Below are 24853 nucleotides of genomic sequence, written 5' to 3'. Positions count from 1 at the left end.
ATACCTAGGGAACATTCTGTTGATACTGAACATTGTAAAAACTTTTGGATATGTAGTAGCAAACAATGAACATGTAATTCCTGTCCTCCTGGAACTTACAGTCTAGAACAGAGACAGGAGCTCGACATGTAAATCAGTAAATAAACATATAATTACAGCTTATGGTTAATGTTACAAAGAAAACAAACTGACAAGGTCCCTTTTAGATTGAGTAGTCAAGGATAGTTTCTAGGAAACAGCTTCAAAATCATGAGGCTCTTAGTTGTCTGGTGTATTCGTAATAGCTAATGAGTACACCCAGGATACACTTTTGATGTCTGACTTCTTTCTCTAGTATAATGATTTTAAGATGCATCCATATTGCCAAGCATATTAATAGTTCATTTCTTATTATCACTAAGTAGAACTTGAGTGTATGAATATACCCTTGGTATTTTTTATGCACATGAGATTTTAGGTATCACTGAGTTAGACTGTTAGTTCCTTAAGGACAGGGCAATGACTAATACATTTATTGTCCTTTCCAAAACTTGACTGATGATATTGGAGTTAGCAGGTATTCAATACACATTAGCTGATTGGATGAATTTTTATGCTCACAGATAATACCCATTGTTCTCTTTCCAACGTCCTTACCCACGACATACATAGACTCTTTTTTTTTTTCAACTTAAGTAGATATGAATTTCAGCTAGTAAAAGACAGGAGCAATTGAATATTTCCATAGAAGGCAAATGACTCATTTGGGGTGAAGGCAAGGAATCCCATCAACGGATTATACCTGTTAATCAAGACTCTTTAAAATCAAGTGTGTCTAACACAAGAAGCTGTTGCCCCATTTCTTTTTTTTTTTTCTTAATTTTTTTAATGTTTATTTTTGAGAGAGACAGAGCATGAGCGGGGGAGGAACAGAGAGAGAGAGAGAGACAGACAGACGGACAGAATATGAAGCAGGCTCCAGGCTCTGAGCTGCCAGCACAGAGCCTGATGCGGGGTTTGAATCCACAAATCATGAGATCATGACCTGAGCTGAAGTTGGATGCTTAACCAACTGAGCCACCCAGGCGCTCCTATTGCCCCATTTCTAAACGTGCCCATGGTTGGTTCTTACACTTTAACAGTAATGTTAATTACACAAAATTCAGATGCATAGAGAGTTGAGGCTACTACTATAAGACCTTAGGAAAACCTGGCTTACCTTTATTTATGTCTGCCTCCATTGTAGCCTGAGTCATGGCATCAAGAATCTAGTAGGTGCTTAATAAATGCTTCTGCAATTGAACTGAATGTAGACAAATTGCTTCAATAGCAAATATGAACATTTAAAATGTGCTTATCCATAATGATTAGCTTGAGAAATGCTAAAAGAAACCTTTACCCAGCCTGCAATTTTTTTTCCAGCCTGCATTTTAATGCAGGGCACATTTCTCAGCTGAGATTGATGTTCTCCTTAATATCTCCCATGAAAGCAGACTAACATTTAAAACAGTTAGTATGCCAGAAGTGGTCTCAGAAATGTCAGTGTGGTGTGTGATTACAAGCTGGTCTAAAGGAAGAAAACAAGCTCCCTTTAATAAACTGAGCTTTACTCAGGCTGCAGAAACCTATTAAGATGAAGGGAAACTGACTTGACGAAACTGAAAGGCTCAGGCATATTATTACCTATTAAAAGTCATTCATTAATTATGGGAAAAAGCCATCAAGAGGAATTCCATTCTGATAAAAGGGAGTTAAAAGATGTTGCACGTTGAGGCTCTGGAATCAGAATGAAGTCTGCCATGTCCTAGCTGAGACCTGGGGCAATGCACCTAACCTCTCTGACCTTTGATTTCCTGACTTCTAAAAAAGATGCTAATACTCACCACCTCACTGGACTGTGCTCTGGATTGTAGAATGCATTGTATGATGCCTTGCTAGGCTACTTGTGGACAGAGGTCCAGCTTGTCAGTATCATTGGAGAGCCCGTTAGAAATGCAGAATCTTGGGAATGCAAGCTGGTGCAGCCACTCTGGAAAACAGTCTGGAGGTTCCTCAAAAAACTAAAAATAGAACTACCCTACAACTCACCAATTGCACTACTAGGCATTTATCCAAGGGATACAGGTGTGTTGCTTCGAAGGGACACATGCACCCCAGTGTTTATAGCAGCACTTTCAACAACAGCCAAAGTATGGAAAGAGCCCAAATGTCCATTGATGGATGAATCGATAAAGAAGATGTGGTATATATATATACAATGGAGTATTACTCAGCAATCAAAAAGAATGAAATCTTGCCATTTGCAACTATGTGGATGGAACTGAAGGGTATTATGCTAAGTGAAATTAGTCAGAGAAAGACAAAAATCATATGACTTCACTAATATGAGGACTTTAAGAGACAAAACAGATGAACATGAGGGAAGGGAAACAAAAATAATATAAAAACAGGGAGGGGGACAAAACAGAAGAGACTCATAAATATGGAGAACAAACTGAGGGTTACGGGAGGGATTGTGGGAGGGGGGAATGGGCTAAATGGGTAAGGGGCACTAAGGAATCTACTCCTGAAATCATTGTTGTACTATATGGTAACTAATTTGGATGTAAATTTAAAAAATAAAAAAATTAAATTAAAAAAAAGAGTGTATTGTAACCCCCCCAAAAAAATAAGGAAATAAAGTCTTTGAAATGCAGAATCTTAAGCCCCACCCCCAACCTACCGAATCAGAAACTACCTTTTAGCAAGATCCCCATGTGACCTGCACCCCATCACTGTTTGAAACTTGGATCTTAAGCATATTACACATGCTAGGCATACAGTAAATGCTCGATAAATATCCACTGCTATTATTCTGTGGAAAATTTTAGACATATGAATAATATTGAGTTCCATCCTCTCCCACACAATGGGTGCACTTCTTTACCATACTGTGCATGTCTTTCGTCTTCTGAAAATTCCTTCATCATTGCAACGATCAACAGTGTTTTCCTATACAGTATTCAGTGTGAACTCTGACTTCCTTAGGTTTGATGATCAGTTATAAGACTAGAATTGAAGAGCAGACATTTATCACTGGGCCAGATCTCATTGTGGACTGTAAACTCACAGCTTCATCCAAGCTGGCAGGCTGACATTAAAACGAAATTATTAATTGACTTTTTTTTCCCTCCCCACAGCCATAAACAAATATATCAGTTTTAAATGGATTCTTCACACTGTGGCAGCTTGATCACCACTTTCCATACCCACAATTGATAGAAAAAGATGAAAGATAAGGGAACAAAGGGTGAAAATGTAACAGGTGATCATGTTTAGTTTCCTTGAGCATATTTTAACAGAGCTTGGAGACAGTATTTGTTGGGCTGGGGATAACAGTGCTTTCTTCGTGGATTTTTTTCTGCTTTGCATCAGAACCTGTATGTGCTGTCTGAAAACCTCTAAGGGAAGTAAGCAGTTCAGCCTGTGGCTTTGAGAATTCTCCATCTCCCCTGAGTAGGAGCTGGGAGTGTAGCAAAGGCAATATATTCCTTAGGACCTTCAAATGGAAAGTACCAATTTCCAATGCTCGGAAATTCTTCAGAGCAGCATGCTGGCCCCAAAGCAAATGGACTGAAGGTGGTGTCAGGCTGTAAAAAGTTAATTTACTAGAGTCTCTTCTAAGAACAGCCGAGTCATTTCGAATTCTAATGCAACATACCTGCCCTTCTTCCACAATCGTAGCTGAACTGACATGGAAGCAATGGGAAACATTTACAATAGGAGCTTTAAAAAAAAGGCAGTTTGTCCTGTTTGTGTGCTGACCTGAGTTGTTATCCCTCTCTGCCTTCATTGAAAATGCCTTCTGGTCTCCTAAGAATTGCACCAGCCTGCTGCCTGGAGATCAGGACTCCCTGCACATCCCTGAACATTGTTTGCACGCTGTCATATTGAGAAAGTACAATTTGTATTCGGCAACTGCTCCCTATACACACACACACACACACACACACATGCACACCCACACACTCCCTTCCACACACACACACACACACACACACACACACACACACATGCACACCCACACACTCCCTTCTTGGGTCCATTTGCCCCACCTTTAACAGATTTACCTTCATGGGGCCCTCAAATTGTCCCCAGCCCTTCTTCTACCAGAGATGATGAATCTAATAAAATAATTAACATTGCCGTGTCTGTGTGTGATAACACCTCTATTTTTAAAAATGTATTAGAAATGTTGAAGGCATATAGAACAGGCACAAAGAATAGGGGCTTTTCTATGAAACATATTCCAAAGGCTTCCTGTCTCATGGAGAACAAAACGCTGGCTTCCCAGCCTTTCGTGAGACACTTCCCCCACCTGCCAACCATTCTCCCCCTTCTCACTGCCCCCTCCCGCTCCTCTTGTTTCCCCGTGTTCACTCCCAGAGCATTAGCACTTAGAGCTTTCTCTGCTTTCGACACTCTTCTCCTAAATATCTATTTGACTCCCTTCCCTGAGTTCTTCAGGTCTCTGCTAATCAGAGAAGCCTTTCCTCACAACCCCTGCATGAAGGAGCCATCTCTGGCCCACCCCAATCTCTACCTTTCATAATCCCATTAACCTGCTTTGTTTTCCTCCATAACACTGACCACATAAAGCATATATTTAGTTGTATATTATTACCCGGTTGCCATAACTAAAATGTTAGTTCCGTGAAGTCAAGGATTTTGTCTGTTTGGGTATTGTCGTTTTTTTGTTCTTTGTTTTGTTTTTTTTTGTTTTTTTTTGTTTTGTTTTTTTTCCTGCAGAGCCTAGAAAAAAAAACCTGAGACAAGGCAGGGCTCAACAAATAACTAACGAATGATTGATGTCAGCTTTATCAGCGCACACGTTCCAGCTTAAGAAAGTTATAAATAATATGACATAAACATAATAAAAATTATGTACGTATGTATGTTGAGTTCACCCAGGTATCCTTCCTGTTTTCAGCCCCCTTTCTCTCTCCTAGGAGTAATCACTATCTTGAATGCGGGGCTTATCATTTTCATGCATTTCTTTATCTTACATATGTATGTGTTTTTAGGCAATACATAGCATTGGGTAGCTGTATACTGTACTGTGGCATGGCATTCCATAGCACAGCATGGCATAGTGTAGTATTATAGTGTAGTAAAGTATGATATAATTTAGTACAGTGACGCTTAAACAACATGGGTTTGAACTGTTTGAACTGCTCAGGTCCACTTATACTTGGATTTTTTTTCTGCAAAAAGCTTTATTGTTTCCATTTGGTCCACAGCTAGAGAGAGCGCTCCAGTGTGGTTAAAAAGCTGCCTAGTGGCTACAGGAAGACACTCAGGCAGCAGCCCCGACACCAGGGTCATGCCAGAGGGGACCCTCCAGGGCTGCCAAGCTCCTGAGGCTGTTACTCATGCTTCAAGGTGAGCCTTTCGAAGAGCTACTTGCCCAACCCAGCCGGGAGCCCAGCCGGCAGAGGTGAGTCAGGTGGTCGCCATCTCCTTGATGAGTTTCACTTCCTCATCCAGAAAGCACTTCTCCCAGAAGCTACAGAACCCGGGGCATGCAGCTCCCAAAGCGCCTGTTTCAGGTTCTCTAGGATCATGGCAACTTTCTTGGCCTCAAGGTTTTACCCCACTCATCTTGAAACAGCTTCTGCAAGTCCTCGAAGAGGGCACTGGTTTCTTCAAAAGATGCTGGGTGCCCTTAAGGTTCTCCTCAGCCAACTCTTGGAATGAGTGTCCCATGCCCTCCAGAGCCACATCCTCGAGGTGAAAAGAGAAGCCCAGAGAAAGGTAAGTGTAGGAGGCCCACAGGTTGACCAAGTGGTTGGCCACAGCTTCCACCTCTGGAATAATTCTGAGAAATCTGGAAGCTCCTGGTTGATGAGCAGTAAGGAGTTAAGCTCAGAAGATGGTGCTGGCTGGTCTCGAAGTCAGGGGATGGCTAAGAAGAAGGAAAAGAGGTTGGAGGGTGGTGGGAGGCACCCCTGAGGCACCTCAGGGAAGGGACATCCCTGAGTCTGTTCTGTGCATACACTTTGAAGCAAGAGACAGATCCAGAGATCACTGGGCACATTGCCTATAGGTGGAGTTTTTATGGTGCAGTACTGTAAATGTATTTTCTCTTCCCTATGATTTTCTTAATACATTTTTTTCCCTAGTTTACCTTATTGTAACAATACGGTATGTAATATATAGAACATACAAAATACGGAACCTCATGGACTGTTATTAGTAAGGCATTTATTTGATCAACAGTAGTAGGCTATTAGTAGTGAAGTTTTGGGGAAGTCAGAAGTGTTAAGTGGATTCTCATCTGGGTGGTGGCAGTCAGTGCCCCAACCCCTGTGTTGTTCAAGGGGCAACTGTATGATCATATAGAAAAGAAGAGTATTTCTCAAACTTTGCTTCATATCAGAATTACCAGAGCAGCTTTAAAAAATCCTAATGGCCAGATCCCACATGGGTTTCATCTGAAAATCCATACAGGTGAGCCCCTTGCATTGTTTGTTTAAAGCTCCCAGGTACTTTCAATTGCAGCCAGGCTGTAGGACCAGGGGCATTGCCCTGAATAAAGTGCTGTGGTCGGGAGTCAGGCTGCCAGGATTGGAACACGGCCTCCAAGTCTCTCCAGAGTTTTTAAAGTTCCTGGACACCACAGTTAGTCACTCGAGGGAGGAAGAGCATACAGCATCCCTTCTTAAAGATACCAGAATCAAATGCCGTTCCTTCAACTAACCTCTCTGACACCATTTTCCTGAGATATTTAACTCTCAGTTATTTTAATAGGGCCTTCCATCTAAGTCATGGGAAATCTCCAAAAACACAATGAATTCCTTGTTTCAGAACACTCATTATGTGTCTGAATTTGAATAACTTTATTTTTTTTTTATTTTTTATTTCTGACAGAGACAGAGCACGAGTGGGGGAGGGGCAGAGAGAGAGGGAGACACAGAATCCGAAGCAGGCTCCAGGCTCGGAGCTGTCAGCACAGAGCCCAATGCAGGGCTCGAACTCACAAACTGTGAGTTCATGGCATGAGCTAAGGTTGGACGCTTTACCGACTGAGCCACCCAGGCACCCCTGTATAACTTTATTGAAGTACAACATATATCAGGAAGAGTACTCTCATCATAATTGTACAGCTAGATGACTGTTCACAAACTGAACACACCCACATGACAAGGACCCTGATCAAGAAACCCACCAGGGTCTACTGTCTAAAGGGCCACTACTCACCTGACACCTAACAGTGGATTAGTTTGGCCTATTTGGCCTTCACATGCATAAAATTATATATACTCTTTCATCCGGTTCTTTCATTTGACATATTACAAAACACATTACTTCTTAATCTCTGTTAGATTTAAAAAGAGAGTTATAAAAGGGAAAACCATGCAGAAAAGTAACCAAAAGACACTAATTATAAATAATATATTTGATTCACTACCTAGAAAAATCAGAGAATCAGTGAAAAGTGTTCTATAATTTATTTTTTAGAAGACAGTTACCCATTTTTCTTCAAAGAATAAAGAAACTTTTAGATTACCTATTTTACCAACTCATTCGTAGACCTGTCAGTGTGCTTTTGCATAATGTATATTACTTAGAAAACAATGTGAATATAGATCATTTTTAAAGGCTTTGCTAGAAAGGCAAACAGGACCCACTCTTTGTGTCCTATTAACAGATTACAATGATCCATAATCCAAAATTCATTTTTATTTCATCTGGGGTCGTATGCTTCAAGAGATAAATGTGAACTCATGGTGATCATTTTTTTTATTATATGAAATTTATTGTCAAATTAGTTTCCATACAACATCCAGTGCTCATCCCAAAAGATGCCCTCTTCAATGCCCATCACCTCCCACCCCCCATCATGGTGATCATTTTAAGCTAGTAACAATCTCATTCTGAAAATACCTCTTGATTGATTTACTTAACGAAATTTTCAGTGCTGCAAATAGAATGTTGAGCAAAAAGAAACTTGGTTCCTGCCCTGATGGATCTTTAAGTCTGGTGAATGTCAGGTGTTAATCACAGAGCCCTGCAAGTCAACTGAAACGTGACATTCAGAGCTGAAGGAGGCAGGCACAGCCCTATGAAGATGTATCAAAAGGGGGAACTGACATGACTGCGAGAGTCACAGACCGTTTCCCCACAGATGTGATTGTGGGGCTGATGTTAAAAATACAGTAACAGAGGGAGTCTGGGTGGCTCAGTCGGTTAAGTGGCTGACTTCAGCTCAGGTCATGATCTCATGGTTTGTGAGTATGAGCCTGGCATCCAGCTCTCTGTTGTCAGCACAGAACCCACTTCAGATCCTCTATCTCCCTCTCTTTCTGCCCCTCCCCTGCTTGCTCACTCTCTCTCTCTCTCTCTCTCTCTCTCTTTCTCTCACAAAAATAAACAAACATTGAAAAAAAAGAACACATACACAAACACGCACACACAATAACAGAGACTCCTGGGTGGCTCAGTGGATTAAGCGTCTGACTCGATCTCAGCTCTGGTCTTGATCTCAGGGTCTCGAATTCAGGGTCATGAGTTCAAGCTCTGCACTGGGTGTGAAGCGTACTGAAAAAAACAGCACAGTAACAAAAGAATGATGCTAGCATGTAAAACACCCTTGAAATTTTACAAACTGCATCCACAGAAACTGAGTGCAACACTTCGAGGCTGTTTGCCCAGAATACTCTCCATCATTCCTGCTAGTAGCCATACACACACACACACACACACACACACACACACACACGCTGCTATTTAGCTCTTATGCAACCTCAGATGTCAGATGAAATTTCTCTTTCTTAAGGAGGAAGTCCCTGGATGTTCTTCATGCACCTAAAGTAGGTCAAGGTCCCCAGTTTTATACTTTTACATTACTCACCAAATTTTTCTAGTATTTATGATAGATTTCCTCCTCCTTTTTTTGTAACAAAAATAACACGAGATGATCTATAACGTACTCATCACATGATGCCTTGGACCTCATGAATATGCAATAGACAGTAGCTCCCTAGTGTATTTAATGTGTATCAACTCTGCAAAAACCCTCCAACCTCTATGAGGCAGGAGCCACATGTCACGTTTTCCCCAGTAACCCCAACACTTGACGTGGTACTTGGCACTAGGAGGCCAGAACAGCACTGCACAGTGTTCAGCAGGAAGGGACTGCACTCGAGACCACCACGGTTTGAATTCAGTGCCAGAAGGATGACCTTGGGCAGTTAGTTTAAATTATTTTGCCTGCATGTCCCTTCAGGAACTAGACCCTGTCCTAAAACTTACCTCATAGGGTTGTGAGTATTTATCAATTGAAGGAACAGTGCCTGGTTCATAGTAAGGGATCCGTGCATTAACTGTTAGTATTATTAGGTAAACTACCACCTTTCCACTCTGCCTCTTTAATGCTACACTAACAGAGTGATAGAATCTGAGAAAAGGAGAACTGGATCCTACAACCCAGTTCACACAGGGCCACTTCATGCATCTTGGGTCCTCCTTAGTTGAGTTAAGTGAACTTGGGCAGAACTGGTTTGGAAAAGACCTATATTGAGAGCCCCATTGAAAGAACTTACATTTTTAAATACTTCACTCGTCTTTCCCTCTTCCCAATTTACCAACTGGGTTTCTTTCCAATGTACATATGACTTCATGCCCTTTAATTTCAGAGGAATTCCAGTATTTTATACCTGAAAGGGAGCGGAGACATCACCATCTCCAACGTCAGTGACTTTTATAAGAAGAAACGGAGACCAGACACAAAAAGTGAGTGGAACAAGGTCACACAGACTATAGCAGATGAGGGACGAACAGGCATATACCTTGACTCTGACAGGCATACCACCTAGTGGTATGTTCTTTCTAACATACCACATGGTTTCCTAAGTGCTTTGGTTAATATTGTTAATATTTTTAGAACAAACAAGAGGAACTTGGTCCCATGTAATGGAAAAATGTAGTAATAACTTTTTGGTATTTTCCTAAATGAAAATAGTAGCATGGATAATAAATATGCAAAGCAATAGTAATTTATACACATTAAATACATTAAGGCTAATCATTATTGCATACTATCATGTGTCATTGTATGAAGCACAAAGTATGCATTAAGTCATGTTTTCCTTAAAAAGATAGGGGATGGGGCGCCTGGGTGGCTCAGTCGGTTAAGCGGCTGACTTCGGCTCAGGTCGTGATCTCGCGGTCCGTGAGTTCGAGCCCCGCGTCGGGCTCTGTGCTGACAGCTCAGAGCCTGGAGCCTGTTTCAGATTCTGTGTCTCCCTCTCTCTGACCCTCCGCCGTTCATGCTCTGTCTCTGTCTCAAAAATAAATAAACATTAAAAAAAAATTTTTTTTAAAAGATAGGGGAGTAAGGGCACCTGGGTGGCTCAGCCAGTTGAGCCTCTGGCTTGATTTCAGCTCACGTCATGGTCTCAGGGTTGTGAGATCAAGCCCTGAGTCCAACTCCATGCTAGGCTGGACTCTGCCCCTCCCCTCCTCGTCTCTCTCTGCCTCCCTCTTTCTCTCTGTCCTTCCCTCCCTCCCTAAAAAAATAGGAAAAGATGAACATCACTAGTAAAGTCTCACTCAGCCAAGAGAGGTTAAACAACATGCCCAAGGTCACACAGCATGTCAGAGCGAAGATTTAAACGATATGAGTTTACCTGGAGCAGTGCTATCCAACAGAAATAGAATGCAAGCCATACAATTTTTAATTTTCAAGTAACTGTATTTAAAAAGAGGTAAAATTAATTTTAGCAGCATTTTCTACTCAGCTCAACATATCCAAAATATTATCATTTCAATGTATAATCAATGTAATGTTTATTAATGAGATATTTAACATTCCTTTTAATTCTACTAAGTTTTGAAATCTAACACGATTTTACACTTAGAGCGCATCTCCGTCGGAATGCTGAATTTTCAGCAGAAATACCTAATCTGTACTTAGATCTCATGCAATGTAGAGTTGAAAAAGAAGACGCACATACCCAAATGGTTCTAAGCGTACTTAAAAGTTTCCTGTAACTGGACGGGGTATCTATCTTTTAATTTAAATTTAATGTAATAGTAAATAAAATAAAAAATGTAACTCTGCAATCCCAGCAGCCACAGCTCAAGGAGTCAGCGGACTACACGTGGCTTGCACCTAGAGCACTGGTGGGCCCAGCTCCTGAGCCAAAGCCCTAACCACTACACTCTGTGTCCTTTATCACGACTCTGACCTTGTCAGAGTGCTGCAAGGCCAGGTCTGTAGACGCCAGGAGAATGAGGATTGAGCTCCACGTTCTGATTCACGCAGGTCACTTGGGGCGTCTTGGCTCCTCCCCAGCTGAGTTAACTGAGGCGTGGGGTAGACCCATAAATTTCATCAGGACTCATGTGAAAAGGGCCTCAGTGAAAAATCCGGTGAAGTCATTAAGAATAGTCTCAGCAGATACCATATGATCGCACTCATACGTGTAATTTAAGAAACAAGACAAATGAACAAAGAAAGAGGGGACAAAATAAAAATCAGACTCTCCCCTGTAGAGAACAAACTGCTGATTACCAGAGAGGAGTTGAGTGGGGGGATGGGTGAGATAGGATACGGGGATTAAGAGCACACTTGCATTGGAGCACCTGGGTGGCTCAGTTCGTTAAGTGTCTAACTTCTGCTCAGGTCATGATCTCATGGTTCGAGCCCCTACATTGGGCTCCCTGCTGTCAGCACAGAGCCTGCTTCGGATCCTCTGTCTCCCTCTCTCTCTGCGCTTCCCTCACTTGTGCACCTGCACTCTCTCTCAAAAATTAATAAACGTTAAAAAAGCACACTTATATTGCTGAGCGCTGAGTAATGTATAGCATTGTTAAGTCACTATATTACACACCTGAAATTAATATAACACTCTGTGTTAACTATACTGGTATTTAAAAAAAAAGAATGGAGTCTCAGTAGCAGCAAAGAATATAATATTAGAATGAACAAAGCTATAAAGACACCTGGGACTTCTGAAGCAAATGACAGTACTTACTAGACAAGAGAAACAGTGATTACCTCTGAGGTTAAGGGAGCCAATAGATCACCTCTCCCCTTTACATTTGAGAGCATGTTTAATTGTTAGAAATTTTACGTCTTGGAAATTTTACGTCTTAGAAATTCATTCCAGTGTAAAAATTCTAACATGGTGGGCAGAAGGTCTGGAAATGTACATATTCCTCAGAAACACTTAACTTACCACATGGGTCATCCTGGATTTCAGACAATTGCTTCCTTAAATAATAATTTGTCAGTCACTTTTTTCCGTTTAATAAATATTTATTGAGAAGGAACCATGCATTAAATAGTTTACACATATTACTATCTCACAGGAACCATTAGGACAACCTATAGGGAACAAGCTGCTATTATCCCCAATTTACAGCTAATGGAATTGAGACTTTCTCTAGGTCCAAGCTGTGCTATGCTGATGCATGCAAAGCACACAGGCTAAAAAAAAATCTGAAGAAATTGGGTATCTCCAGAGGGAAGATGCTGAGTATAAGAGGGGTCAGAACTTGTGCTAAGCTCACGAGTTTGAATTTATCTTGAAGAAAATAAGAAACTACTGGGGGATTTTTAAAGAGGAGACTCACATGATATTTTTGGTATTTTATAGCATATCCATTAAAATCTTTTTGTTGAAGGCAGAAGAAACCCCAGTGCAAACTGGAAACATAAAGAAATATTTATTAGTTCATGTCATTGAAAAGCCCAGCAGGCTTCAGGTAAACTTTGATCCAGGTGCTTAAGATATGTTACTAGGTTTTAGCTTCTGTTTCTGTTTCTTCTCGTTTCTCCTTGTAGAAAATTGTTTTTGGCAGTCTCACTCCCTGTGCTCCAAACACATGCATCAACACTTTTCAGAATATAGAATTCCTCGTTTGTGTCCAGTGGGGCAGAGAGTGCTTGTTCTTCTTGGAGCTTACCAAAAAAAATGCCTCTAGTTGAATCTCTGATTGGGCTGATTAGGTAATGTGTACCCATTTATGAACTAAAAGCACAGGCAAGGGGAACAGTCTTCAGTGGGCAGAGGCCTGGGTCACAAGATCTACCCCTGGAGCTGGGGTGGAATCTGCTTCATTCAGAAGCTCTTGGCTGAGACTGGAGGAGGAGTCCCCAAGAAAGTTCAACATCCCAGCCTAATGAATCATTTTTGCGCCTTTTTTATTTTAATGTTTAGTTTTGACAGAGACACTGCAAGAAGGGAAGGGGCAGAGAGAGAGAAGATCCAAAGCCAGCTCTGTGCTGACAGCAGAGAACCTGATGCGGGGCTCAAACCCACAAACTGTGACACCATGACCTGAACCAAAGTTGGCTGCTTGACAAACTGAGCCAGCCAGGTGCTCACCCCGAGCCACTTTTGCTCTTAGGGAAACCTAAAGATGTTGGCCATTCTGTGCTCCCTGATAACATCAAGTGAGAAGTCAGTCTTTGCCTCTGGATGCCTAATGCCAGGGTCAAATTTTGATATGACTTAATTTCTTCTTTTTTTGTGACAACAGTTACATTCTAAAGAAAAGATAAATTTGTGAGGTGATAAGTGTGTTACTTAACTAGATGGGGGAAATCCTTTCGTAGTATATACATGTATCAAATCACAACAAGGTACACTTAGATATCTAAAAATTGAATAGGTCAGTTATGCCTCAATAAAGCTTAATGAAAAAACTTTTTTTCAGAAGTAGTAAGTGTCCTACATGATACTATGGTTGGTGAGACATTGGTCCAATAAAGGGCAGAAGTAGGGCTCATGTACTACAAAGCAAAGGGAGAATAAGCTGGATGTGCTTGTTATTTATTTATTTATTTATTTATTTATTTATTTATTTATTAAAAAAATTTTTTTTTCAACGTTTATTTATTTTTGAGACAGAGAGAGACAGAGCATGAACGGGGGAGGGTCAGAGAGAGGGAGACACGGAATCTGAAATAGGCTCCAGGCTCTGAGCTGTCAGCACAGAGCCCGACGCGGGGCTCGAACTCACGGACCGTGAGATCATGACCTGAGCCGAAGTCGGCCGCTTAACCGACTGAGCCACCCAGGCGCCCCTGTGCTTGTCATTTATACTGGTCAGAAGAAGGAATTCATCAGTCTTCCCTCAAAATGGTAGCCATGGCCAAAGAAGACATCCCATCGTTTTCCATTATCATAATTTGTTGGCCCTTGTCTCCAGTGACAGTAATAATCTCTGTGGTGGGAACTCACTGCAAAATTTACCATTCTCAGCTCTTATAAGGAGCAGTAAATTTCAGCAGGGAAAAAAAGATTATTTGTGTAAAACAAAACCAGCAAACATCTCCAACTAGCTCTAAAAGAAAAACAGAAATGAAAGTTTGCGTTTCAGGTTGCAAATTACATGCTTTATTTTCTATGATTGATTTTTACCAGTTAATTAGGATTCCTTATTAAATCAAACACTTCCCCCCAAGGGAAGCTGTAAATCTTTATTTACCTTTTTATCTTTCTTGACAAATAAATTGCATTTTTGTGGTATTATTTCTGCTTTTACAACCTAACCTTTTTCATAACAAATGCTTATGGAAACCAGTTGTTAATTAAACACCAAAATGTAATCATGAAAGAATGATTTCCAGTTGGTTCCAAATTCCCTTGAATTGAAATGTTTAAAAGAAAAAAATGAAGCTAAAATGAACTTTTTAACAGTTTTGGTATTATATTTCAGTTTCTGCCCTCATGCAAAGTAAAATAGAAGAATCAAGACACAAGGGCAAAATAACAGATTGCACCAAATTTTATTGTACCTTGATGTTTGGAACATCTGCTTGCTGAGGCTATAAAATCCATATTTAAGTCCCACCATACTAAAACATTAGCTTGGTGAGGACAGGATAGTTCTGCTTATTTTTTGCCCATCATAGAGGTTTAAGAAATTTGTTGAGTGAATAAATTTAAGATGAGGAATCTGATACTCTAAGGGTCAGCTGAGTATGAAAGTCTTAGAGCTACAAGAAGATCAAAATTACAACACAGTTCTGTTAATTTGCCCCAAGCCAATGTTCTAATTTCTAGGTAGGATGATAATAATAAAATACAATATCCCTGGATATAATGCTGTATCTTCAGCATCATTTCCCCTTTTGCTTTCCCATCGGCTCCCAAGTTTCATTGGAGATCCATAGGGTCTTTAAAATCTGACTCCATTCCCAACTCCAGGAGCACATGACCTAAGTTAAGGACCTTCTGGCTGCAGTGATTTGTTCAGGGTAGCATGACCCTGAACAATCCAATCAGATGACTCTGATGAACTTCAACAATAGATGTTCTTGCATATAATTTCTTGTTTCTTAAAGTTTATTTATTTTGAGAGAGACAGAGACAGAATGAATGGGAGAGGAACAGAGAGAGAGAGAGAAAGAGAGAATGAGAAAGAATCCCAAGCAGGCTCCACGCTGCGGGCACAGAGCCTGATGTAGGGCTCAGACTCATGAAACCATGAGATCAGGCCCTGAGCGGAAACCAAGAGTTAGAGACTTAACTGACTGAGCCATGCAGCTCCCCCCCACCCCCAACCTGTTTTCTTTCTGTAGACAGAATGGAATGTCAGTTGAGGCCTAGACCACTTTCAGGAATGTGCAGAATAAGCCCCATAGCAGATGCAGCTTCCTTTGTCATTATGTGGGGAGCTAGTCATGAAAATGTAGATTCACCAGGACATAACTACAAGAATTAAGGGAAATGAGAGCCAGAGTCCCTTGTAAATCTCTAGATCAAACCACACCTGAAAGTTTGACTTACCATAGAACGCTCTGCTATATGAAACAACACAGCTCACTTTGAGTTGAATTTTTTGAGAGAAAAGGAGTTATGACCAACCCAATGACATTTGTAGAGTCCCTATCATGTGCAAGTATGGTTATAATCACTTAACATACATTATTAATATTTACAACATCTTTATGAGGTAGTAACTGTATTATTCCATTTTACAAATGAAGAAACTGAGGTTCCCAAAGGTTAAATGGTGTGCCCAAGATCACAGAGCTATTAAGTGGTAGCATCTGGCTTTAGAGCCCACCCAATTAATCACTGTTGTGTAATCCCTAAAACCATATTGCCTGGTTCAGACACTCTAACAGAATAGGCCCTTTCCCACTCAGGGCCTTTTAATTTGTATTTCCCTCTGCATAAGAAGGTGGTTCTGTCATTTATGCCTCTGGTCTATTAGCCCCTCTGAAATGGCCTCCCCTGACCAGGTTATCTAAAAAAAGGACCTCTCAGTGTTGACCAAGAAAGAATTCACTGAAAATTTAAGCAAACAGGCATTTATTTGGGGCAATTATAATTTCAATTTGGAAGATACCTATTTAGGTAGAAACCTAAACTGTGTTCGAAGGAAGACAAAGTGAGAGCAGGGTTAAATAGGCAAAAGGCTACAAATGTAGTTCTTATGTGGGTCCTCTGTGCAAAACGAATTGAAACCAGGTTAACTGGAATTGATTAGGTCACTACGCAAATGAGGTATCGAAATTTGTTACACTGCACGGGCTCCTTTGGAAGTGATGAATGCAGATGATTCAGGAGTCCTGGTGAGGAGGAACTTTAGTGCAGACTGAGGGCTTGCAGATGGCTGAAAAGTTTTTTAAAAGTTCATGGCTTCTGCAAAGAGGATGTCCATCAATTCCTCCTCTCATATGGCCTCTGGACCCTATTTTAAAAAGAGGCTCTCTTTAAAAAGAGACCCTATTTTTAAAAGAGCTAGGTTTGCTTGCTCCATATTGAAATCTTCTTGTACATTTTCCCCTTTTGATTGAGTTTTGTTTGTTTGTTTTGTTGTTTTTTGTTTGTTTTTTCCTTTTGTTTTTTGACAAGAAGCTTCAATGATGAATCCTTTCTGTTTGGTTCCATTGTGTTGCTAGAATGGTTAGTACCTGCTCTGGGTCCATCATGTCCCTTGTAATGGGGAGTCTCATGTTCTTATATATATTTATGTCTGTCATGTGGGAGTCCTAGGGCCACATTTGAGTAACAAAGAGGCCTTTTAGGGAGAAGGACTTTAGGCTACATCAAGTAAAGTTTCATTTCCTGTTGTCAAAAAGTACGTTGGGTGAATATTTTCAAGTCCTTGAACAACCATTATTTTGGCATTTTGAGTAGCAGAACAACATCAGAAAATCCACATTATAAACAACTTAAACATAAAAATTAAGATCCAGATTAGCTTAATGACTAATAGTATAACTTGTAAATCTGAATGCAAAAGAACCCCAAGTCCTGAAGAGAACCAACTAAAAATACCAGAAAGTACAAAGTTACACCATCCTGAGGGAAAATTTGAAGGTCCCTTAGGGACTTGGCCAATTTAAGTAGCTTAGTAGTTTCTAATTCTATCTGTTGTGAAGTATTTATCCATATGCAGCAAAAGGTACAGACTCCTTGCCCAGCTAAAAGATTATCAGGGGCTATCTTATTACCAAGAACAGCTTTGGCCAGAAACTCGAAGAATCTTTGTTGGGCAGCTACTGCTTTAACAGTGGATTGTGCAACAATTTCAAGAATGAAGAGGTTCTTGATTTTAGCCTCATTTACTTTATCCCTAACCAGGAAAGTAGGAACTTGCCAAAGGAATGGATCCTGAATTATGAAAGCCTCCTGGTAGGTCCTCTCTCTAACTTGATTATGTAAATTCAGGGCAGTTAACCTATAAGATAGTTTGCTCTGCTTATGAAAGTGAGGGTCACAGTTAGTTTCTCCTAACCTGAAATAAAAGGTTGTTTTGTGTTGAATAAAAGTGGTAAGAGTAAACATCCTCATCTTGTTCCTGATCTTAGAGGGAAGGCTCTCAGTTTTTCACCATTGAATATGATGTGGGCAGTGGGTTTTCATATATGGCTTTTATTATGTTGAGGTTTGTTTCCTCTAAACCCACTTTGTTGAGGGTTTTTATCATGAATCTGTGTTGAATTTTGTCAGCTGCTTTTTCTGCATCTGTTGAGTTGATCATATGATTTTTATCCTTTGTTTCGTTGATGTAATATATCATGTTGATTGGCAAATATTGAACCATCCTTCATCTCTGGAATAAATCCCACATAACTGTGGTGAATGATCTTTTAAATGAATTGTTGTATGAGGTTTGCTAATATTTTGTTGAAGATTTTTGCATCTTTATTTATCAGTGATGACCATAGGTTTTTTTGTTTTGTTTTTGTTTTTGTTTTTTTTTTTTTTGGTCCTGTCTTTGGTTTTGGTATCAGGGTAATGCTGACCTCATAGAATGTATTGGAGGCTTTCCTTCCTCTTCTATTTTTTTGGAATAGTTTGAAGAGAATAGGTATTAACTCTTCTTTAAATGTGTGGTAGGGGGCACCAGGGTGGCTCAGTCAGTTAAGCATCCAATTCTTGATTTGGGCTTAGGTAATGATCTCAGAGTTGTGAGATCGAGGCCTGCGTCGGGAGTGGAGCCTGTCTGGGATTCTCTCTCTCCCTCTCTACCCCTCCTGTTCATGCTCGCTCTCTGTCTCAATCAATCAATCAATCAATATCTTAGGCAGAATTCACCCGTGAATCTATCTGGTCCTAGGCTTTTATTTTTTGATTACTAATACAATTTCATTACTTGTAACCATACTGGAAGTCCTAGCCACAGCAATCAGACAAGAAAAAGAAGAGGCATCCATCTTGTTAAAGAAGTTACATTCCTATTATTTGTGGATAACATAATACTATATATATAGAAAACCCTAAAGACTCCACCATTATTACTAGAATTTATTATTACTAGAAGTAATAAATGAATTTAGTAAAGTTGTAGGATACAAAATTAATACCAGAAATCAGTAGCATTTCTATACACTAATAATGAAGTAGCAGAAAGGAAATTAAGAGAACACCATTTGCTATTGCACCAAAAAGAATAAAATACCTAGGAATCAACTTAACCAAAGAGGTAAAAAACCTGTGCTCTGAAAACTATGAGACATCGATGAAAGAAATTAAAGATGACACAAATGGAAAGATATCCATGCTCATGGATTGGAAGAACAAATGCTGCTAAAATGTCCATATTACCAAAAGCAAATCTACAGATTCATCACAGTCCTTATGAAAACACTAGCAGTGTTTTCCACAGAACTAGAACAAATAACTCTATTGTATGGACCACAAAAGACCCAGAATAGCCAAAGTAACCTTGAGAAAGAAAAACAAAGCTGGAAGTGTCACAATTCCAGATTTCAAGATATACTATAAAACTGTAGTCATTAAAACAGCATGGCACACGCACAAAAATAGCCACACAGATCAATAGAACAGAATGGAGAGCACAGAAATAATAAGGTCAATTAATCTATGACAAAGGAGGGAAGAATGTAGAATGGGAAAAAGTCTTTTCAGTAAATGGTGCTGGGAAAACTAGACAGGCACACGTAAAAGAATAAAACTTGACCACTTTTTAACACCACACACAAAAATAAACATAAAATGGATTAGACCTAGATGTGAGATCTGAAACCATAAAAATCCTAGAAGAGAACACAAGAAGTTATTTCTCTGATATTGGCCAAAACGAAATTTTTCTAGATATGTCTCCTAAGGCATGGGAAACAAGAGCAAAAACAAACTATTGGGACTACATAAAAATAAAAAGCTTTTGTACAGCAAAGAAAACCATCAACAAAACAAAAAGGTAACTTACTGAATGGGAGAAGATATTTGCAAATGATATATCTGATAAGGGGTTAACATCCAAAATACATAAAGAACTTACACAACTCAACACCCAAAAAACAGTCCAATTTTAAAATGGGTAGAGGATCTGAATAGACATTTTTCCCAAAAAAAGACATACAGATGGCCAACAGACACGTGAAAAAATGTTCAAAATCACTAATCATCAGGGAAATACAAATTGCCACAATGAGATATCACCTCACACCTGTCAGAATGACTAAAATAAAAGACAAGAAATAACAAGTGTTGGCAAGGTTGTAGAGAAAAAGGAACCCTCATGCACTGTCAGTTGAAATGTAAAGTGGTATAGCCACTGTGGAAAACAGTATGAAGATTCCATAAAAAGTTAAGAAATACCATAGGATTTCTTAATCTCACTATTAGCTATTTACCCAAAGAAAATGAAAACACTAATTTGAAAAGATATATAGACTCCTGTGTTTATTATAGCATTATTTACAATAGCCAAGATATGAAAGCAACTTAAGTGTCCATTGGTAGATAATAGATAAGGGAGATGTGATGTGTGTGTACACACACACACACACACACACACACACACACACACACACATATAATGGAATATTATGCCACCAGAGGAAAGGATGAGATTGTGCCACTTGAGACATGGATGGACCTAGATGGTATTAGGCTAAGTAAAATAAGTCAGACCGAGAAAGACAAATACCATATGATTCCACTCATATGTGAAATCTAAAGGAAAAAAAAAAGAATTAACAAAAAGCAGAATCAGACCTATAAATACAGAAAACAATCTGGTAATTGCCAGAAGGGAGAGAGGTGGTGGGATGGGCAAAATGAGTGAAGGGGAGTGGGAGATACAGACTTTCAGTTATGGAATGAATAAATCCTGGGTATAAAAGTCACACCACTTAAGAAATACAGCAAGTGATATTGTAATAACAATGTAACAGGACAGGTGGTAGCTATACTTACGGTGAACATGACATAATGTGTACATTTGTCAAATCACCATGCTGTACACTTGGAACTAATGTAACATGATGTGTCAACTATACTCAACAAAATGTTCTAAATTCCAAAGGTTACCCCTCTTAGCAGTGGTTTGGGAGTTACAGATGAAGGTGTTATCTTTCCAGGTCAATGCCAGAGTAAAGGAAAGGAAAATAAGGAGAATGATTTTATGTTTAAAGTATTAGGTCTTGATCTGTCATCTTGGGTAGAAGCAGTCCACCTCAATGTCAACTACATCTCTTCCTTGTCAAGTTGATTTGGAGGTCTCCAAAATCTGTACAGGACCAGGTGTCACATGGAGCCTTCTTTAGCTGTGTGTATCCAAGGTTTAATGCCTTCTAGTTTTGCAGCACAGTCAGTGATTAGGAGCACTTGGTAAGGTCCTTTCTAATGGACCTCAAGTGCTGCCATCCTCTGATGACATTTCCAGAATGCCCAATCACCAGGCACTAAACTGTGTCCAACAGGATCCTTTAAATTGGGATGCAGGAAGCCTTTTTCTTTTTTTCTTTTTTAACCTGATGATAAGCTTGAGTATAAGACACTAGAAATTTATAGTGGCTGGTCATACAGGAGACAACAAGAGGTCAGCAGAAGGTTGACTCTAATAGAATTACAAAAAGTTTGCAAAGTTTATGTTAAGGCTCATATGATTTGCTCATGCTCATATGGTAGGTGCCTTGATCACTGGGGATCATGTAAGGTATACCCCAAGTGGGAAACACATTTTCTCACACTTACATTGCTACTGTGAGGGCATCAGCCTTGCAGCAGATGAAGGTTTCAACCCATGTAGAAGACCTATATACAGTAATGTCCAATAAAGTACAATAATACATATTGATAACCTATACTAAGTGGCAACTGAATAAAGTCCAGCTGCAGGACTGATCAAAAGGAGGAGGGCTGAGGTCTTTAGGAACAAAAAAAGCTTTTCCAGGGTTATGAACCTGGTAAGTCAGAAATTGCTGGTAGACTGTGCAATATTGTAGGAGTCTCCCCACCAATGTCTATTCATAATTTAAGTCATCTTAAATGCCTTATGGTGGATGAAGGCATGCAAAAAAAAAAAAATGAGGTTTTCCAGGGAGCCAGGAAGAACCAAGTTTCCCATTGTTCCAACTATAAGTTTAATTTACAGCCATTGTTCACCTACCTTAATTTCTCTGATTCAGGAGCAGACTTGCCATGTTACAAAGACATCAGAATGGCAGAAGTCCGGCAATGAGGGGCCCTTTTTTTCTTTTTCGCAAGAGCAGAATGGACTTTATCCACATGCCACGATCTTTATAGGTTGTCTTACTGCTGCCTTTGCATAAGAGTCAGTTAGATAACATATCAAAGTTTCTTTCCAAAGATTCCTTTTCCATAATCTTTCTACAATATTTTTTACAATCAGATTTGTTCTAACTTTTCCCTTTTTAAATAACCAGCCTCACTTGAGGACAAAATTACTTTCTTTTCCCTCAACAAAAACCTATTTCCATTCCTCATATTTTCTAACCAAGAACACACATCCTACTTTCCTGGCATAAGAAAATATTTCCCTTATTATTTCCAGTGGCTTTAGTTACATATATTAATTAGAATTTTTAACCCTCAAAAACCCAAACCAAGTAAAACTAGTAAGCAATTGTGAACTGTTACACCAGCATTCTTTAGATTAACAAACTTATGAACACATTTCATAATTTCTAGAAACGTGCTTTTTTATGATACAGTCTTCTAGTATTGCACAAAAGCGTGTTTACTAAGAGATCCAGATTTATCTTTAGTTCCTCTGTAATTAGAAAGCTAAAATTAGATAAGCCAATGGTCACTAATTAATGTTTCAGCATTTTGTCTTATTTGGAAATGATCTACATGTTTAATGAATTAACTCATCACTTAAACCAACTCAGTAAAACTTTAAGATTTTAGATCACCAAAGAGATTTGGGAAGCTATTTAAAGTTTTCCTAAAAATTTTATTTGCATCAGTTCAATTTACTTGTTTTTAACAGTTATGCTTAGGTTACTCATTAAAACTTCATGAGACATCAAAGCCAGTCATCAAGATATTTTTAAAAAACACTCTGTGACAGATATCATCAATTTATTTGAATTTTAAGTAAACAGAGGCAGAATAAAAGTTTTAAATTTAGTGCTGATAACTCTAAAAACATGGTTAGTATAATTATACTAATAATTGAATATTTTCATAGATCACATAAACTTGAAACTTATTTGGGTTGGTATTAGGTTTTTGACAATTTTTGTGAATATTAAATCTATTCAAGTGCTTGATTTTTTAAGCCAATTAAACAAAGCTCTTCCACAAATTAATTTCAGCGGTGTCATTCAGAGGTAGAAAACACCACATACTTACAGCATATATGAACATACAGATAAGCAGAAACAGGAATCTTAGTTATTGCTTTAAATTTTTTAGCCATGAGAGAAGTATGTTAATGCAAAACTCACTTATTTATTAAAAAAAATAGAACAGTTGGAGCCAAACTTTTAATGTTTTTTGGCAGGTGCAATAAATTAAAGTTATTTGCTCAGATGGCTAAGGATTTTTCTACTGTTATTTGTGGAGAAGACACTTAAGATTTGCCTTTATCCTTGAAAAGTAACCTTATGGAAACTGTGGGCTAGATTTTGGGCAAGGGTACTTCTATAGCCATTTATATTTTTAAAAATTCCTCTTTTTCCTTTTTTTTTTTTTTAACTCTTGAGAACTAGGGATGATCTAGATAAGAGTTCTCAGAGAGGTTATAATATTATAGAGCTTCCAAGCCTTCTGAGATAACACAAATAGGGGAAGTGTGGGGATTGATGCAAAGGACAGGCAGAAGGACTGAATTGTTTATGGGGTCCCATTTCTAGTTTTGTAAGGATTTATGACATAAGGACACTTGATCCCAATTCCTCAAAGAATTAAATTATAACTTGAATGATACGATGGGTTGAGTCACCCATCCAACTATATTATCCTCAATTGGAGCCTTTCCTTCCAGCTACATAGTCCTAATCTTACTTGAGGGAAGAAGGCATCAAAAGAGCTCCTATCAGGTTATGAAAATCACCTTCCAATCCAACCAACTTTTGACTACACAGCTACCTAAAAAATTCTTGCCAGTTTTCAGCCAGGACAAATAGTAAATATTTCTGGCAGTGTTAAATAACCACCCCTTGGATGTAAGACAGGTCCCCAAAGAAGGAGCAAAAGGTACTACCTTCCTGAGGTCCAGAGCCACTCCTAAAGGTAACCAAAAGAAAGAACTGAACTGTCTGTCCCAGGTAGGCAGACAAAACCAGATGAGTAGGAGGACTATAGCTACTTGATGGTCAGCTCAAAATAGTCCACATGCCAAAGTGGCACATTTGGGGGAAACTTGCTCTGAACCCCTTCAGCACTGCCTTAGAAACTTCAAAGAAGTTGTGTAATCCAGAAGCTAAGTTGAATTTTTTTAATGTGCTGTTCCATTATTTCCAAAAATATATCTTTCTTTTGAAAGAAGGAAATGGGGAAAGAGAGGCTGGTTTAAAGCGATGGTATTGCTCCCATGTCATTCATGAAGCCCCACAGCCTCCTTCATTAGGTTTAACTTTAAAAGGAGCCTGGGGACTATGCAAGAGAACAGTGGTCTTTGGAAGTATCTTTCCTGTGTCCGCAGCAGTGCTGGGGGGTTAGAGTCGGTGGCTCTGGACACATTAAGTGATGACAACCAGAAAAGAATTTACCAAAAAATTTAAGCAAATAAGCATTTATTTGGGCAAATAGAATTGTAATTTGAGGGTCACAAATTTAAGTAGAAACCTAAATTGTGTTCCACAGAAGACAAAGAGGGGGCAAAGTTATATAGGCAAAGACTACAAATGTAGTTATCATTCAGGTCTTCTATGCAAAACATGAACTAGAACTAAATTAACTGTGATTGGTTGAGCTAATATGCAAATGAGGGATTGAAATTTGTTCAATTGCATTGGCTCCTTTGGAAGTGATGAATGCAGATGATTCAGGAGTCATGGTGAGGAGAAAGTTAACTGCAGGCTGAGGGCTTGCAGCTGGCTGAAGGCTTTTTTTAAAAGTTCATGATTTCTGCAGTGAGCATGTGCATAAATTTCTCTTCCCATATGGCCTTCTGACCCTACTTGAAAAAGAGACTGTCCTGG

At 39.3% G+C, this 24853-nt stretch overlaps 1 pseudogene; it reads right to left on the bottom strand.

The window, feature by feature from the left end:
* Positions 1-5350: 5350 nt before the first annotated feature.
* LOC122213111 overlaps positions 5351-24853 on the bottom strand; it is a 54056-nt pseudogene continuing 34553 nt past the window's right edge.

Source organism: Panthera leo, chromosome A2, assembly GCF_018350215.1.
Source record: "Panthera leo isolate Ple1 chromosome A2, P.leo_Ple1_pat1.1, whole genome shotgun sequence".
In the NCBI taxonomy this organism is placed as follows: domain Eukaryota; kingdom Metazoa; phylum Chordata; class Mammalia; order Carnivora; family Felidae; genus Panthera; species Panthera leo.
This window is presented reverse-complemented; position numbering and strand designations above follow the sequence as displayed.